Source organism: Sylvia atricapilla, chromosome Z (assembly GCF_009819655.1).
Source record: "Sylvia atricapilla isolate bSylAtr1 chromosome Z, bSylAtr1.pri, whole genome shotgun sequence".
Taxonomy (NCBI): Eukaryota; Metazoa; Chordata; class Aves; order Passeriformes; family Sylviidae; genus Sylvia; species Sylvia atricapilla.
Window position 1 is genome coordinate 39,274,487 of NC_089174.1, and position 19,009 is coordinate 39,293,495.

Genomic DNA, 19,009 nt, shown 5'->3' on the forward strand with positions numbered 1-19,009 from the left:
TGAGTGACATCAGGGCATTAGCAATGGCAGTAAAGTATTCAAATAATGATTATACAAAAGGACTGTAGTTAAACTCTCCATGAATGTGTCTCATCTAATCAAGCCCTCTCACAAGACATGTCCCAGCACAAAATTCCTTCATTCAGTTTTCTAACGCTCAGTGTCCACAGAATACACTTATTGGGTATCACACACCTTCTACACACATACATCTTAAGATTTGTGAAAATAGAGCAGGGTGTCTGCTGTCACTATCCACAATATGAACTATCTTTCAAGTCATGACAAAATGCTTCCAAACAGTGCTCAGTCTTCAAAGATTATAGGGTTTTTGCAACCTCTTTTCACTTTGATGTGTACTGTGTTTTCAAGCATTCTTCTCTTTCATTAGTCCAAAGATTAAAAGGGTCAAGCTGAGACTCATATATTGTCATCACTGCATGAGATCCAATACCAGTGTGAATGAGTGAATCTTGTCTCAAATCTGTCCAAAGTTTGTATTCTCAGGGAAATTTTTATTCAGGTGGGCTAGCTAACTCTTCTCCCCCTCTCCTTTTTGTCTCAAATTTTCATGTAATTTTAAAAATTACCACAGTTTTGTAGCCTTCTCATTCTTTTCCTCGGCAGCCAGCCACCATATATAGTGTAAATGTCTTCCCAGGTGTTCCACCTGTAAATTAATGGTGTCCCTACTGTAGCATTTGGCATTGGCAACTCAAAATTAATTATTCCAGAAATGCCAGCCATGTAACTCTGATGTCATGTCCAAGATGTCCACCACAAGCTAAGCGTGGTACTATTTGTTATCATTCATGTGTGTTATCTACTTGCAGTTGTTGCAAACTCACAGCTCCAATAGCCCCCAAATACAAACTTGCAGTTTTTTCTGCAAGACTTAACATTATAGAAATACATAATCATAAAATAATATTTTTATTATTTTTATGCAAAAATTTTAGTGCGAAAGAAAATGTAGTTTCAAAATTTTACAAATAAAAAGGTTGTAAGATTGTTTATGCAAGAAGACAGGCTAAAAAATGTTCAGTTCAAAAATGTCCACGTTCTTAATTTCTCATAGGTCTTCTCTCAGTACTGGCATTGTTCACAGAATTTGTGATCCTGAACACCAAATATTAATAGTATCCTTTGAAAATACAATTCTCGCTATCATAGAACCTAAATATTTTTCACACTTCCAGATTTATTCATTCTACAGTGGAAAATAAATGCTCACTGGAAAATTGCTTTGGTTTTCACTTGAGTTCTGAACTTATTTTAATGCAGACTAACTGGCATCATTGAGACATTTACCAGCATGTAGAAGGAAATTGTGATAGAGCCCCTGACACTTTGGCCATACTTGGAAGCTCTCTTGTAAGCTAGTTATCAACTGATATTTCATCTTAGATATTAATTTTTATATTACAAAAACAAAAAATAAACAAACAAACAAACAAAAAACCACATTAAAAACTATTATTTGATAGAATACATTAAACAGGTTTAGATCAGGCCTTGGCTTTGTCCATTGCATATGGAATCAAAAGGAAGTAATGAATCCTCACATGCTTTTTACCTTGCTTCTGTGACTCAACACCTCAAATTCAGTGAAGAGGTTTTCTGGCAACAGGTGATGAAAAAGAGAGCTTTGTTTGGTATCCTGAGCCACATCCTTTTTCCCTACGCCATTCAGGGAAGTGGCATCTTGCAACCAGATCTCTTCGAAAATGCTCTCCTTTGCAGACAAAATGAAGATATTCTTGCTGTCTTGAGCAGATTATTCCCGTGATACATTTCAGTTTGACACTTGACACTATCATGAGACACAGATTTTGATAAAGGTGAAGACACAATCCTGGTGTTGATTTGCAGTTTCACAGTATAGAGTAAAAAATCAACTGGGAAACATTGATATCATAGTCGTATTTATAAAATTGTTTGTCATGGAAGATAATCTGTATTACAAATACACGCTTAATTTTGATGATGTAAGATAAATCTTTATACTGAAAATTTAAACAACTATAAACAAGGCAGTGAAGGATCTGTTATTTTTCAGATATCAGATATACCCACATTTTTGTCTTAGCATATTACCTGATATTTTTGTCTTAATATATGTACTTAGACCCCTTGGCATATTTCCTACTTCATTAAGTTTTTTTAACAAGAACAATACAGGATAAACACTTGCAACAACTCTCTTTTTATCTGAGGGGAGTAAGTGCATTTCTGCAAACTACCTTAAGACTCAAATAAATAAACAAATAGAAACAAACTTGATAAACAAAATAGATATTAACAAGAATAAATCCAACCTATGCACTTTTTTATTAGTTTAAGGCTTCTCCTTGGAGCTATAGTTTATTATCATAGAATGTGCCCATTTTACAATTAATTAATTGATTAATTTACCAGGAGAACGAGACGAGCACTTGCAACACTCACTCAATAGCTGTGCAAGAAAAATACTTTCTAATGTTTCTGCAGATGTCAATACCAATCAACTCTTAGGTCAAATATGCCTTGCCTAAGGGCTTGAGGAAGGAACTTGCCCTTAGGAAGAATGAAACTTCTGCCTTAAGAAGAAAAGGATTATCCAGAATTTGGGACTTAATTTACACAAACTGTAACAATCTATTTTTCCCTATCCTACTGCTTAGTTTGTGGATCCTCCTACAATCCATAAGGAGTTACAGATATTTCTGACCGGCCAATTTCCCCCTCCACAACACCATACACCTCCATTTACTGCTGTCAGCCACTGTCTTCAGAAGTCCATAGGAAAGAAAAGTAATGCCAGCATTCAGGTGAAGAAGAAAAATGTGTTAACTCAGCTCTGGGTTATATTTACTTCCTCTCAGTATGTAAGTAAATAGAAAGATTTATGATCCCTCATCCCATGTCATGGCCTCTCAAATTCTTGGTGCTGGAATCCTGAGACCTCCTGAGCAGGGTGACTGGCATAAAATATTTGTCTTAAGCACTCATAAATGCACTAAAAGCACATATTGTCATTACAGATAAAATTACAAGTTTAAACTTTATCATACAAAGTGAAAAGCACTTTCAGATCCACCAAGACAAGGATCAGATTGCCTATTACTTATGAGATTTTATCTAGTGCAACCACAAGTGGTTTCACAGAAACACAGTATCAGGGGAAAATATTAATTTCTTTAACAAGATTTGGCAGGAGAAAACAAAGAGAATACATAGATCCAATTATCAACCAGACCATACAATTATATTTCAAAAATGCCACTGGCTCTATACTCAAAAGTATCCAATCATCTGATAATCTAGCCCTTCTTATTTCAGTTTTGTGATCAGATTTATTTGGAACAGAGAGAGAGATTGGCTCTCTCACAGCAAACAAGAAAAAAAGTTGTTAGTTAAGTGCCCAAAGTTTCCATTTCTGCAAAGGACAGTATTCTAAACAGAGGAAGGAAAAAACATTGGCTAAAAAGACCTCACCTTATTATTCCTAATGCATTTATTATCTATTGAAGTATACACTCCAGCAAGACAAACTAGTTTGTGAGATTATTTCTTCCAGATAAGGTCAGAATCATTATTAAAACCTGCAGAATCACAGGATAAGCTGTGATTTGGAAGGGACCCACAAGGACCATTGAGTTCAATCCTGGTCCTGTTAGTGCACCATCCTCAAGAGTCACACAAGCCTGAGAACATTTTCCAAACATTTCTTAAACTTTGTTATGCTGGTTGCAGTGAGCACTTCCCTGGGGAGCTGCCACTGGTGTTGGAGACAGAAATGTGGCAAAACACACCGAGGTTCATGCACAACAGCCAACCTTTACTGAGTGCTCTTTCCTTCCTATAGGTCTGAAGGTCTACGCGATCCATCCCCATTGGTTGGACCAGTTGCCACCCTGCCAACCAGCCAATGGCTGCTCGTGTCGCCAGCGGACCAGACCTGCCCTCCTTCAGTCCACACTGGTTGAGTTACATAATCAAGGTACTTACATAATTAGCTATATTTCCTTTATAAGATTGGGATTATTTATAATTGTAAGGCCTTCAGGCCATCTGTTATCCACCACAGGGAGCCTGTTCTAGTATCCAGCCTCCCTCTGGGGGAAGAACTTTTTCCTAACATTCAATTTAAGCTTCCCCTGACATAACTTCAGGCTATTCCCTGGAGTCCTGTCACTGGGCACCACAGAGGAGAGATCAGTGCCTGCCTCCTCTTCCCCTCATGAGGAAGTTGTAACTGCAGTGAAGTCTGTCCTCAGTCTTCTCTTGTCCAGGCAGAACAGATCAAGTGACCTCAGCCCCTCCTCATACGGCTTCCCTCCACTGTCCTTTGGAGATTCCCTAATAGTTTAATGTCTTTCTTACATTGTGTCACACAAACCAGTCTCCAGCACTGGAGGTGAGGCTGCCCCAGCTCAGAGCAGAGCAGAGCAGGAGAATCCCCTCCCTGGCCCGGCTGGTGATGCTGTGCCTGATGCCCCCCAGGACAGGGCTGGCCCTCCTGGCTGCCAGGGCACTGCTGGGTCATGTTCAACCTGTCACTGACCAGGACCCCCAGAGCTTCCTTTGTTGGCACTGCTCTCCAGCCTCTCATTCCCCAGTCTGTATGTTCATCCAGGGTTGCCCTATCCCAGGTGCAGAATTCAGCAATTTGCCTTATTGAACTTTAGATGGTTGGTGATTGACCAGTCCACTAATAAAGAATGAAAAGCCCAGAAAATAAATTTTTAATGTAAAAAACAGATTTTCATATATGTGTGTGTGTATGTATATATATATATATATATATATATATACACACACACGTATATATGTATATATGTATATATATGGGGCATATTACATGATCTTTCCACATTATACAAGCCCTTTTAGCAGAAAGTGAAACAGATACCTCCCAGTGCAGTCAAGATCACTTCTGTTCCTTCACTTTACTCAATCATTTCTACTTCATATTTCAATATTTTCATTTCAAAATTCTGTATAATCATAGCTAAGACTTTGTAACCCACGTGTGTGAAAAACGCTCACACTTCCATCTTTCACTTTAGCATGTGTTTATTTGGCTGGGGCCAAGTAAAAAAAATTGTTGTCCTCTACAATTTGCATGTTGAAATATCTTTGTTAGATATCATAATTTTCCATTAGTCAAAAAGGAATCATTGTTCCAGTCAAACTGTCCACATGTGCCAATTACTATGTGAACAGCTCAAGTATGAGGGAAACATCAAAGATTCATAAAATGCGACAAACCTGGCTGTTTGTCTTCACTGTGTTCCTGGAAATATTATTTTAGAACCTTTGTGACATAAGAAAAGGTTTCTAGTTTTCCTGAAAACTAGAAAGAACTGATATATCCCCGAAAAATGAAGTAATTTAAAATATATTAATAAATGCTGAAACTGCACCCATAACCAGCAGTACATTTTCTAAAGATTTCTTTTAAAAAGAGGTTTTCTAAGATTTATAGTGTATCTGGAAACAAGATCTGTTCAGGATGTATTATCCCATCACCCTCTAAAAGTCTCAAAGATCACTTTGAGTCTTGCTACAAGTAGAGAGAATAAAAAAGATATTATGAAACAAACAAACAAAAAAACCCAAACCACAGCCAAAAAAACACCCCATCAACAGAATGGACCTCTTTTCTCTAGGAATTTGCTTTAGTATGCTTCACAAAACAAATCTGAAAATGTTAGCTCAGTTCAAGCTGGAACTTATATCTACCCAAAACTAGTATCTAGTACTTCAGCTACATCAGACCCAAGTAGAACAAGACAATCCCTATGTGCATACTCCAGTGTCATCATTAATATTATATTTCTTTCATTAAATGCTTTCTGTAGTAAAATGTCACTTTGTTGAGAGGAAAGCTAACCTTCCCTAGGATTTTGTATTTTAAAATGCAAGCAAAATCAAGTCGGAGAAAACAGGGAATTATGTTTTGTCTTGTGCCTCCAGCACAAGTGTTTGTCACAGACAGTGAACTGGTGGGATTCCCATACACCAATTCCCTCAGAGATACCTGCTGGATAATACATTCTTACAGGGCAGCATGTCAATAAACATTTTAATTCTCCTGGAAAACTTGTGGTGGTTGTGTACTGCAGACAGAAAAAGCCAGTCTGAATCAGCTGAGATGCAAAACTTCAGCAAATTTGTGTCAGGCAATTTTACATATGCCCGTAAGTTTGTCTTGGGTGACAAACTTAATCTCTTTTTACAACAAGGTAACCCACCCAGCTGATCAATGAAGGCAAATTCATGTAATCTTTTTGGGCTCTTGTAAAGCTTCTGGTACTGTCTCTCAGAATCCTTCTGGACAAAATGTCCAGCACACAGCTGGATAAACACATCCCATGATGGATGAGCAGCTCGCTCAGGGGTCAGACACAAAGGGTTGTAGTGAATGGGGTGACATAAGACTGTGTACCTTCAGTACCTTCATAAATGACTCTGATGCAGGACTCAAGAAATGGTAAGTGTGCTGATGGCACAAAATTGAGAGGAGCTGTTGACTCCCACAGAGGCAGAGTCTCCCTGCAGAAAGAGCTACACAAAGCAAAAGGCTGGGAAACCATCAGCTATATGAAGTTTAACAAAGACAAGTGCTGGACTCTGAACCTGGGATGGGTCAGTTCTGGACATACAGACAGACAGACTGGGGAATGAGATGCTGGAAAGTAGTGTGTGAACGGAACATGGGGATACCCATCAATGGAAACTCTATGACTTTCTCATGAGGGGAAGTGGAGGAACTGGCACTGATCTCTTCTCTCTGGTGACCATGAGAGGGAATGACATGAAACTGTGCTGGGGGCATTAACTTGGATACCAGGGAAAGGTTTTTCACCAGAGGGTGATTGGTCACTGTAATGGGCTTCTGAGGGAAGTAGTCAAGGCACTAAATCTGCCAGAGTCCAAGAACAGTTTGAATAATGCTCCCAGGCACATGATGTGATTTTTAGGTTTGTCCTGTACAAGACTAGGAGCTGAACTCGATGATTCTTGTAGATCCCTTGAAATTCAGAATATTATGAATTATGAATCCCATGGGATATACATACTGCCAATAACATATGAAGGAGCAACCTGCACTCTGCACCATCAGTGCATCTAGTTTTCCATGGGTTACCCCACAGACAATAGTAAATATTTCTTCATATAACAGCTTATTAAAAAACTTAAGATATAACCATTGCCCCAAGGAAGTTACAGTGTATGGAAAGCAGATTTACACATCTAGAGGGAAAACTGAATACTAAATTTGAAGTTTGTCTTGAAAACAGTCTTACAATTGCTTTATCAGGATGAGTAGCAGATTGTCCTGGGTTGTAGTTTAGGATGTATTCTATCACCATCTTCAGTTAATGGCCCATCAATGCCTTTTGCATGACTCAGAGATACCTCCCTCGAGAGTTATCTCTCTCTTTAATGGGCCATTTAGGCTCTCTTCCATGACTCATCATCCCATTGTGAGATGCTCCGCCCATGGGGAAGAGCCAAGCATTCTCACATGGATGTGAGCTGGGATTTGGGACAGTAGAAGCAGCCCTCACCCACTGGATTCCCAGAGGACCGGAGCTACCAGACCTTTCTACAAGATTTCTGTTTCAGGAAGACCACCTCCTCTGGACTGTTTCCATCACCCTGATCAGATTGTATTCTGACTCTGTCACTGGTTTTTCTTTTTGTATTTATTTCATTTCATTTTATTTTATTCTATTTTATTTTCCTTTTCTTCTCATTAAATTTTATTTCTGACTTGGAGCCTTTTACTTGGTTTGTTTTCAAACCACAACATATTTTTGGCGCCCAACGTGCGGCAGAGGCAATAAGAAAAGTCAGAAATTACAATTTTATTGAAGAAGACACCTGTCTGTTATGATGCCCAACATGCTTAGATGTGTCTTATACCTATCTCTCTATATTTTTCTGAACGTGAGGCACTATGTGCCGGCCTTAATACTCCTGCGTAGACCAGGATATGGTACTAAAATTGCTTTACTGGTCTATTATGTCCATTGCTTGATAAAATCTGAGGCAATGAACATTATTCAGAATATATACCCAGTTTTATATTCTTGTTCTAGTCTAGGATGCTACATCTGGAACCTCAACAATCTCACCCAGCCACTGTGGGGAGGAGTAAAGAATGATTTTTTCTAGCTTTTCAGGAATGACGCAGCAGTTTTTGAAAATATTGAATACCCTCTGGATGCCAAGGACAGCATGATGTTCTTGTTAGTCCTGCTTTGTTTTCTCTGTTTTCTTTATTTTCTAAGCACCATGCTTAGAATCAAAACACTACATGGTGTGTTGGAGCATGTTCTTAAAGAAGTAGAAGAGGTAAAAAGAAGCAAAGCAATAGCATCGACGACTACACAGACTGTCACAGAGGAGAAAGGAACCAAAAGTGCTGTCAGCATCTCCACACAAACCGTCACTAAACCAGAACAGCCTAAACCAGTAGCAGTTGCCACCACTCAGAAGAAGAAATCAAGGAGCAAATCAGTCCGCATAGCGACTGACGAGGATGGAGCAGGACCTTCGCACTCAGCTGAAGAGACAGAGACAAAGATCATCACCCGCTCTCTATCTCTGGGTGAGCTGCGTGACCTGCAAAGGGAATTCACCTGTCAGACCAACAAGTCCATCCTCACCTGGCTGCTCCGCATCTGGGATGCTGCAGCCAATGACACCATTCTGAATAGAACTGAAGCCAAGCAACTAAGATCACTGTCCCGGGATGTGGTCATTGACCAGGGAATTGGAAAAACCCAAGAAACTCTCAGCCTCTGGCAGCGACTGCTAACAAGTGTGAAAGACAGATACCTTTGTAAAAAAGACCTCCTAGTGCACCAAGGAAAATGGAACACAATAGAACAAGGTATCCAATGCCTAAGGGAATTGGCTGTGCTGGAGATCATTTTTGCAGAAGATGAGAGATTTCCTAAGAGCCCAGATGATGTCCAGTGCACATCATGGATGTGGTTGAGATTTGCACGGCTTGGACCAGAGATGTACTCACGTTACCTGGCAACACTGCAATGGAGAGAAGGTGAGGACAAGGTGGGTGTCCTGGCTAATAAACTAAGGATTTACGAGGACACTGTCACCGCCCCAGTTCGTGCCCATGTCTCATCTGTGGAAACAAGACTGGCTGAGCAAGTCAGGAACTTAATTGAAGAAGGCCATCAGAAACTGAAAAAAGAACTTAAGGAAGAAATTTACGATATCTCACCAGAGCCAACGAGAGTCTCTGCGATTAGGAGCAGGCGTCTCCCAGCCAGGGAGAGAGGATACACACCCCGAGGTAACCTTTGGTCTTTTCTTCGGGAGCATGGAGAAGATATGAAGAAGTGGGATGGAAAACCCACCTCCTCCTTAGCAGCCCGGGTACGTGAACTGAAAAGAGAAATACCTACCACAAAAACTCATCTAGAATCAGTGTTGCTCCGGTCTCTCGTGCACAGAACTCCAGACGTTACAGGAATGATGATATGACTGATCCTCTTGAAGGAACCTCAGCAACACATTTACAGGAAGAGAACAACGTATGCGATGACCAAAAATAGGGGGGCCCTGCCTCTAGCCAGGAAGAGGAAAGGGACAATCGGATCTACTGGACTGTGTGGATCCGATGGCCTGGCACATCTGACCCACAAAAATATACGGCATTGGTTGACACTGGGGCCCAATGTACCATGATGCCATCAAGGTATGTAGGAACAGAATCCATTTCTATTACAGGAGTAACAGGAGGGTCCCAGGAACTGACTGTATTAGAGGCCGAAGTGAGTTTAACTGGGAACGAGTGGCAGAAACACCCTATAGCGACTGGCCCAGAGGCCCCATGCATCCTCGGCATAGACTATCTCAGGAATGGATATTTCAAAGATCCAAAAGGATATCGTTGGGCTTTTGGAATAGCCGCAGTAGTGAAAGAAGACATCAAACAGTTGAATACTTTGCCTGGTCTTCAGATGACCCCTCTGCTGTGGGACTGCTGAAAGTTGAAGAACAACAAGTACCAATTGCCACAGCAACAGTACACCGTCGGCAATACCGCACAGACAGAGACTGTGATTCCTATACATGAGATGATCCGTAAACTGGAAAGCCAAGGGGTGGTCAGTAAGGCCCGTTCACCTTTCTACAGCCCGATTTGGCCCGTGCGTAAGTCCAGTGGAGAATGAAGACTGACGGTGGATTACCGTGGTCTGAATGAAGTCACGCCACCACTGAGCGCTGCTGTGCCAGACATGTTAGAGCTTCAGTACGAGCTGGAGTCCAAAGCAGCAAAGTGGTATGCAACCATTAATATCGCCAATGCCTTCTTCTCCATTCCTTTGGCAGCGGAGTGCAGACCTCAGTTTGCCGTCGCCTGGAGGGGCGTGCAGTACACCTGGAACCGACTGCCCCAGGGGTGGAAACACAGCCCCACCATCTGCCATGGACTGATCCAGGCTGCACTGGAAAAGGGTGAGGCTCCAGAGCATCTGCAGTACATTGATGACATCATCACATGGGGGAATACACCAGAGGAGGTCTTCAAGAAAGGAGAGGAAATTATCCAAATTCTGCTGAAAGCCGGTTTTGCCATTAAAAGAAGCAAGGGGTTAAGGGACCAGCTCAAGAAATCCAGTTCTTGGGGGTCAAATGGCAAGATGGTCGTCACCAAATCCCCACAGAGATAATCAACAAGATCACAGCCATGTCCTCACCTACCAACAAAAAGGAAACACAAGCTTTCCTAGGCACCATAGGCTTTTGGAGGATGCACATTCCTGAGTACAGTCAGATCGTGAGCTCTCTCTACTTGGTGACCCGCAAGAAGAACGATTTCCACTGGGGGCCTGAACAGCAACAAGCTTTTGTTCAGATCAAGCAAGAGATTGCTCATGCAGTAGCCCTGGGCCCAGTCAGGACGGGACCAGATGTGAGGAATGTGCTTTACTCCGCAGCTGGAAACAATGGTTTGTCTTGGAGCCTTTGGCAGAAGGTGCCTGGGGAGACTCGAGGCCGACCATTGGGATTCTGGAGCCGAAGTTACAGAGGCTCCGAGACCAACTACACTCCCACAGAGAAGGAGATCTTGGCCGCCTATGAAGGAGTTCAAGCTGCCTCAGAAGTGATTAGCACTGAAACACAGCTGCTTTTGGCACCCCGACTACCAGTGCTGGGGTGGATGTTTAAGGGAAAGGTTCCTTCCACACATCATGCCACTGATACCACATGGAGCAAATGGATTGCCGTCATTACACAGCGTACCCGCATTGGAAACCCAAATCGCCCTGGGATTCTGGAAGTTATAACGAACTGGCCAGAAGGTGAAACTTTTGGATTATCATCTGAAGAAGAAGAAGGAGAAAAGCAAGTAACACATGCTGAGGAAGCTCCACCATATAATGAGCTACCGGAGACTGAAAGACGATATGCTCTGTTCACTGATGGCTCCTGCCGAATTGTAGGAGCTAACCGGAAATGGAAAGCTGCAGCATGGAGCCCCACATGACAAGTTGCACAAGCTACCGAGGGACAAGGTGGATCAAGTCAAGTTGCAGAGCTTAAAGCTGTCCAGCTGGCTTTAAAAATTGCTGAACGAGAAAAGTGGCCAAGGCTCTATCTCTACACTGACTCATGGATGGTAGCTAATGCTCTGTGGGGATGGCTGAATCGCTGGAAAAAGGCCAATTGGCAGCGCAGAGGAAAACCCATCTGGGCCGCTGACATTTAGCAAGACATCGCTGCCCGAGTAGAGAGGCTGACCGTGAAGGTTTGACATGTGGATGCGCATATACCCAAAAGCTGGGCTAATGAGGAGCATCGCAACAATGAGCAGGTAGACAAAGCTGCCAAGGTGAAAGTATCACAAGTGGATCTAGATTGGCAGCACAAGGGAGAATTATTCCTAACTCGTTGGGCCCATGATGCCTCTGGTCATCAGGGAAGAGATGCAACATATCGATGGGCCCGTGACCGAGGGGTGGACCTCACTATGGACAGCATCTCACAGGTCATCCACAACTGTGAGACCTGCGCTGCAATCAAACAGGCCAAGCGAATGAAGCCTCTGTGGTATGGTGGACGATGGCTGAAGTACAGATACGGGGAAGCCTGGCAAATTGACTATATGACCCTTCCCCAAACTGGATGGCTGGAAACCCACCCTGTGCCTCATGCCACTGCCCGGAACACCATCCTGGGCCTTAAAAAACAAATCCTGTGGAGACATGGCACCCCTGAGAGAATTGAGTCGGACAATGGGACTCATTTCAAGAACAACCTTATAAACACCTGGGATAGAGAACATGATATTGAATGGATATACCACATTCCTTATCATGCACCAGCTGCTGGGAAAGTTGAACGGTGCAATGGACTATTAAAGACTGCCCTGAAGGCACTTGGTGGGGGAACCTTCAAGAATTGGGAACTAAACTTGGCCAAAGCCACATGGATGGTCAACACCCGAGGGTCTATCAATCGAGGTGGTCATGCCCAGTCTGAACCCTTACACACAGTGGATGGAGACAAAGAACCTGTTGTACACATGAAGGGCATTTTAGGAAAGAATGTTTGGATTAATCCCACTTCAGGCAAAGGCAGACCCGTCCATGGGATTGTCTTTGCTCAAGGACCTGGTTACACTTGGTGGGTAATGCAGAAAGATGGAGAAACCCGTTGTGTACCACAGGGAGACTTAATTTTAAGTGAGAGCAGTGTGTAAGGTTTCATTCTGTATATATATATGCATTCATCTGTAAGAATGTATTGATTTAGGCATGTTGTAGATGGTAATAGAATAAGGGGTGGATTGTCCTGGGTTGTAGTTTAGGATGTATTCTATCACCATCTTCAGTTAATGGCCCATCAATGCCTTTTGCATGACTCAGAGATAACTCCCTCTTTAATGGCCATTAACTCTCTCTTTAATGGGCCATTTAGGCTCTCTTCCATGACTCATCATCCCATTGTGAGATGCTCCGCCCATGGGGAAGAGCCAAGCATTCTCACCTGGATATAAGCTGGGATTTGGGACAGTAGAAGCAGCCCTCACCCACTGGATTCCCAGAGGACCGGAGCTACCAGACCTTTCTACAAGATTTCTGTTTCAGGAAGACCACCTCCTCTGGACTGTTTCCATCACCCTGATCAGGTTGTATTCTGACTCTGTCACTGGTTTTTCTTTTTGTATTTATTTCATTTTATTTTATTCTATTTTATTTTCCTTTTCTTCTCATTAAATTTTATTTCTGACTTGGAGCCTCTTGGTTTGTTTTCAAACCACAACACAGATATAAATAATATTTTGACAGCAAGTATGGGATATATCCTTCCTCAACTAACATTATTTTGCATATCTGAGTAGCACTTTTACAAGTAAAAACCCAGTTAATTTGCTGTAAAATAGTCTTTGTTGCAAAATCATGACTTTTTCCTGTAAAAATTTTCCAAAATCCATAATTGTGTTGAAGTAAGAGCTGTCAGGTCAGTTTGTTTACAGGCTCTGTGAAACTTCTCTTCTTCTGATTTGCATATGTGTGCAACTGCATAAAAAATGTGACTTAGGATTTCTTTATCACACTATAACCATACCTTTACTGGATTAAACACACTGAATTAATATATCTTGGACTTCCTACTACAGGGAATGGCTAGTGGAATGCTCCAGAAAATAAGAAAATTTGGTTTCTGTGCTCCTTAAAGGATAGTGTTCTCTGCTTGTGTTTTGGTTTGAATATTTTATGTTTCTGACAACCAGAAAAGACACAAATATAGTTAAAGGAAATTTTCTTCTACAAAAAAGTCATAAACCTGAAAAATCTAAAAAAAAAATCTAAAAAAATTTACTGCAGGAAAAATATCTCTGTGTGAGTTATAGTATTACAACAACTAGTATTAGGAAATGTATAGCAATATTTTTTAAAATGTCTATGTTAGTTTGAGAGAAATTAAACTGACTGGGTTAAGGTCTGTGCTATCACTGGTTATACTCACTACAACTGGTATTCTTCTAAAATATCTAGAGCAAGCAGAGCCTAGACACAAACACATAATGTTCCAAGCATTTCCAGAAAAAACATGGGGAGACAAACTGCATTTGGACACTCCCCTCAATCATCTCAAAAACATCCTAGCAATGCTGTGGTGCTGCCTCAGAGATACAGACACAAAGGAGGTCCATCTGCTTCTAAATTTTGAACCATGATTTACCACATCACTTTTTGTGTGCAATGAATCCAGATACTGGAATTTAAAATATGTATTTCTACACAGTATCTGTAACAGTAAGAAAAATATTTTTTAAAAGGAACTTATGAATATCATAATCAATGCTATTGACACCACAGTTGTTACTGTATTGTTGTAATATGTGCTACTGTACACGCTGCTGGCAGAGAGCAGCCTGGAATGGCCTGTCTTGGACAGCCACAGGGCCTGTGGGCAGCAACATGCCAGCGGACAGGTTTTAGTTGCTGCTCTGCCTAGAGACCATCCCAAGCAGCACCTCACTGTTCATTGCCTTACTGATTGTATTTCAGACTAAGGCCCATTTTCTCTTAATTGTCTCCTGCTGTCTAGCCCACTTTACACCCTGGTGTGGGCTGCATACAGCACTTGCCTGGAAGCCTTCAAGGCAAGGTTGAATGGAGGGGCAACCTGATCTAATGGAAGGTGTCCCTGCCTATGGCAGGAGAATTAGAAACAGATGGTCTTTAGGTGTCTTCCAACCCAAGCCGTTCTATGACTCTGTGATTCTCACAGCACTCGAACAGCAAAAAGCCACTTGAATGCCAAGGGGATGTTAAGCCAGAGTGGACTCAGAAAAAAGTGTGGTTCAAGTGCACAGCAAATAAGTGTATAACATGGAAATACCTTATGAAGACCACAGAGCTGCTCATTGCTGCTGGCCTGGCACAGTGGGACCACAGGTTTCCACAGCGAGTAGGGCCCCACCCTGCAGCCCGACAGCAGACCCCAATGACCAGTGCAGCCCACCTGGGGCACCAGGGCCAGGCCAAGCTCCCCAGCATGGCCTGACCCAGAGCTGTGGGGAGCCCAGCTGCCAGTCCACCCTGTGTCTCATGGGCTGGAGCCTGTATGCCCTCAGTATGTCCTGCCTGGCAGGCCCTTTGGCTGGTCACCTGCCTGGGCCCACCACTACCCAGTTCCAGGCACAAGGATGCAAACACAAAGAAAACTGCTAATAAACCTAGACTTGTTAGTCTTCCCTAGTTTTTTGTGCACCCATGTGTTTGGAAAATTTTGCCTGCTATTCATAAAATCACAATTATAGTATACATTAAGCAGATTTTCCAAGCATTCATCCTCCTGTATGAGAACAATATCACATATAGATGGCAAATTAGGACACTCGTTTATACATTTCTTCAGCTTTGCAGTCTTCCACTATATGTGTGCCAATATGGTAACTTACCTTTTTAGCCAACTCATGCCACACAGAAAAAAGCATCTGAAATGTCCACCAAAGAGCTGGAAATTGAATGCAGGAAGCAAACAACAATGATGAAAAATTTGTCTTTTTTGTTTATAACTTGTAGTATACTGTTGTTTTCAAATACACATTTCAGTACTGAATATATTAACATTTACTTAAGCAGGAGTCAAGAGTGAAAGTCATTAGTACCCTCTACTGGTTTGTTTTATAGCAGCACGCAATCTGTCCATCCTTGTCCTAGTGGGTTCTGTGCAACTCATCTTCTTAATAGGATCTATGGCTAATTAAGAGAGATAAATATTCTTGAATAATTAAAAAAATAAAATAAAGAAAAAAGAAAAAAAAGGGTGGAATTATTAAAAAAAAGAGGTGGAATTAGAAATTAAAAGTTGGGCGCAGTCTGATAGGTGGATTACTCAGAGCAAAACTGGGAGTCTGGTACAAAGTCACACCAATCTAGCTGGTTGAATCAGAAGAAAAGCTGACTGTAGTCTCTCTGCTGCTTTACATGAATAGTGTGCCAGGACTTTTAAAACTCCCTGCTTTAAAGTCTTTTAAAAATGCTTAAACACTATCACCATCATATTTTCCCATTAACTACCCATTACCTTTGTTTGCTTTCTGTAAAAACCAGTCTTGACCATGTGGAGATAAGGATATGGATGCAATAGATAGAGATAGGCAGAAAGCAGAGCCCATAAAGTCACTGCTTTGTAAGTATTGTAAAAACTACCTGCTTCCCATTGCTAGTCAGCCTACCCACACCAAGCCTTCTGAGTGGACACATTGTGAAACTCAATCCCTGCTTCAAGGCCTCAAATTAAAGAGTGGTGGCCTTCATTCTGTGGGCCATGGTACTACATCAAGGCACAGAGATACACCTCTGAATCAGAACATCACAGTGGGAAATAAAGGACTGAAGACAGAGGTGCTAAAAGCTAGTGGAGAAGATACACTGAGCATTTTGTGCTACATTTACAATATAAACAATCTCTCTTCTCTCCATCCTTGACTACAGAGGAAAAGAGTTTCCCAACAAAATAAATTACATCTGCATGGTTTAACATATCTGTGATGATAATCAAAAGGAAAGACTACATAACAGCCATCATTCTGTAACAAGAAATCTTCACTGACCTCCTTTGAAATACACTGCTTGATCCTTTTGCTAGGGTGTCTTTCACTCCTGAGGAGCAGCAAGCCAGATCAGCAAAAGATTAAGTGATTGAGAAGGAGTACAGAAAAACTTTGTAACTCCAAACATCCTTTGGCCTTCACACATAGTTAGAGTAATTTCTTTCTGTAAGTGCTTGAAAGGAGGTGTACAGATTGGTGAATGAGAATGATGCAATTTTTTAAATATCTTAGAAAAAAACTTATGTGCAGTACCTGCTGACAAAGTTCAGGGTAGCATCATAGAAAATACTAATATGAAAAAACATTTTTAGCTTGCCAAGATCATTCTATTTCTATAGACATACAACAAAATTTTTGAAGTTGATTTGAGCAGGAGGCTCTAGGAGACAAGAAGCACGCTCCAGTCCAAGCAAGAGGAGGTGCCTTTTGTCTTTCTAGTCTGCACATTTTGTTTCATAAACAAACTTTAAGCCTGAATAGATTGCAAATGTATTTCTGTTTAATTGTTATGATTATGTGTTATTTTATGTTAATGAAAAACGACCTAAAGATTCCATCAAAGATGGTCAGCACACATAATCTAGGTACTGGGTAAGCACACTGAACTTAAGGCAAACTGACAAGCCTTAATAATTCATGATGAGTTCGTATTTTGATACAAAAATAGTATCAGTATTCACTGTTTCAAAAACATCAGAGGACACTTCTAGCAAAACTGTGAACTGCACCCTAATCTTGTGCTAACCTGGTCTCTTAGTCAAGAGCTACTCTCCCTGCCTCAAATGGAATTGCATTATCTAGATACTGCCAGGGTAGACAGACCTGAAAATGGAATTCTATATAGGATATGTGTTTATCTATTCAGACGTCATCCCACAATCTCATGAGATCTGAACTGCAAAGCTTTACTTAAGAATAAGGAGAGAAAAGAGATAATTTCATTTCATTTCAAGAATGTAACTTGAAATAAGGAATTTTTTTTTTTTTTTTCACAGAGAACATATATTTCATTAACCTATCATGACTTAAGATTCTTTCTGAATAAAATTTACATCTTCATATTTAGTTTGCTTCTGTGAATGTGTAATTGTCTTTCTCATCATTTTGAAGTCCTTTAAAAATAACAATAAAATAAATTATTTTCTGAATGTCAAGAGCTATAGTGACAGTTCTATTATCTAAAAAGCTCTGGTCACTGTTTAAGAATGCAAAGTTCTGTCCATTTTTCACAAGTATTAAAGGAATGATTTTCCTAGAGGTTTTGCACTAGTGTCCATAGGTTGCTTTGTCATCTGCTTTGCATGTGGTTAGAGTGGCTTGCTTAGCACTAAAAGAAGGCAAAAAATGAGAGAAAATAGAGATATAAACATGACTGGAGACAGATTTTTAGCTTGTAGCATGAGTTACAGAAAGTAATTTTAAGGTGAGGAATAATATTCCCATTTTAAACAATTCAAATTTAAAGAAATTCCAACCTTCCAACCTGCAGAGACATCTCTCATCTTTAGGAAAATCTTCCAATCATTACAACCGAAAAAATGCAATTAGAGGCATAAACTCCAACAAACTCTTCAGTAAGAGGATTCCACCATTTGTATGCCTTGCTATACCCATTAAACTACAATCACATCAAGTTAAATTTCAGCATGCCAAAACAAGTGTCTATGCATGATACCATCTACAAGCTAATCATCTTAACTCATGATGAACACTAGCAGGTGTTCCTCCACTGTACTTATTTTGATATGAAGGTGTTTTTAGAGTGTGAGTCTGGATTAAACCTTCTTTGAAAGGCTGTGATTGACAAGATGTTTTGGAAGGAAGTGTTCTCTGCCACAATCCAATAGGTCAGAGCATGAACCTGATCCAACACTTGGCCTGATTTGGATCAAGATCTTGTATAAATTTTCCACACCTCTGGACAGTGCCTGAATTGAGAAGAACTTCCTGTTTCTCTGCTTCACTATTTCTCAACCTGAGGCTATTCTGCTTCACGCAGCTAAAGAGAATTTCCTAAGAAAATTGGTAGGAAGAAATAGAAGACATAATACAGTTGTTAGAGCACTCATTGAGCTAGTCTAACCCCCAGCTTCATAAAATATTCATAGAAAATTAAATAGCTTCACAGAAGGAAAAAAACAAGCCTGGAGTATCTAATAAAAGTGTGTTGTATGAGATCTCTTCTCCAGATCAGAAAATAAGGGCACTTTAGAATCTAGCCCATTAGATATCCTATCCACTAATTTAAACAAAATAACTTTTGTATTTTGTTTTTTCTCATTACATAGGATTGGCCCCAGCTTTAGGGTAGGGTTTACCACTGAGCAGCATTATATGTTTCCTTCTATTTTGGGCTTAACTAGCTAATTAACTGCCTAGAACAGGAATCACACTTTTATTCCCCTC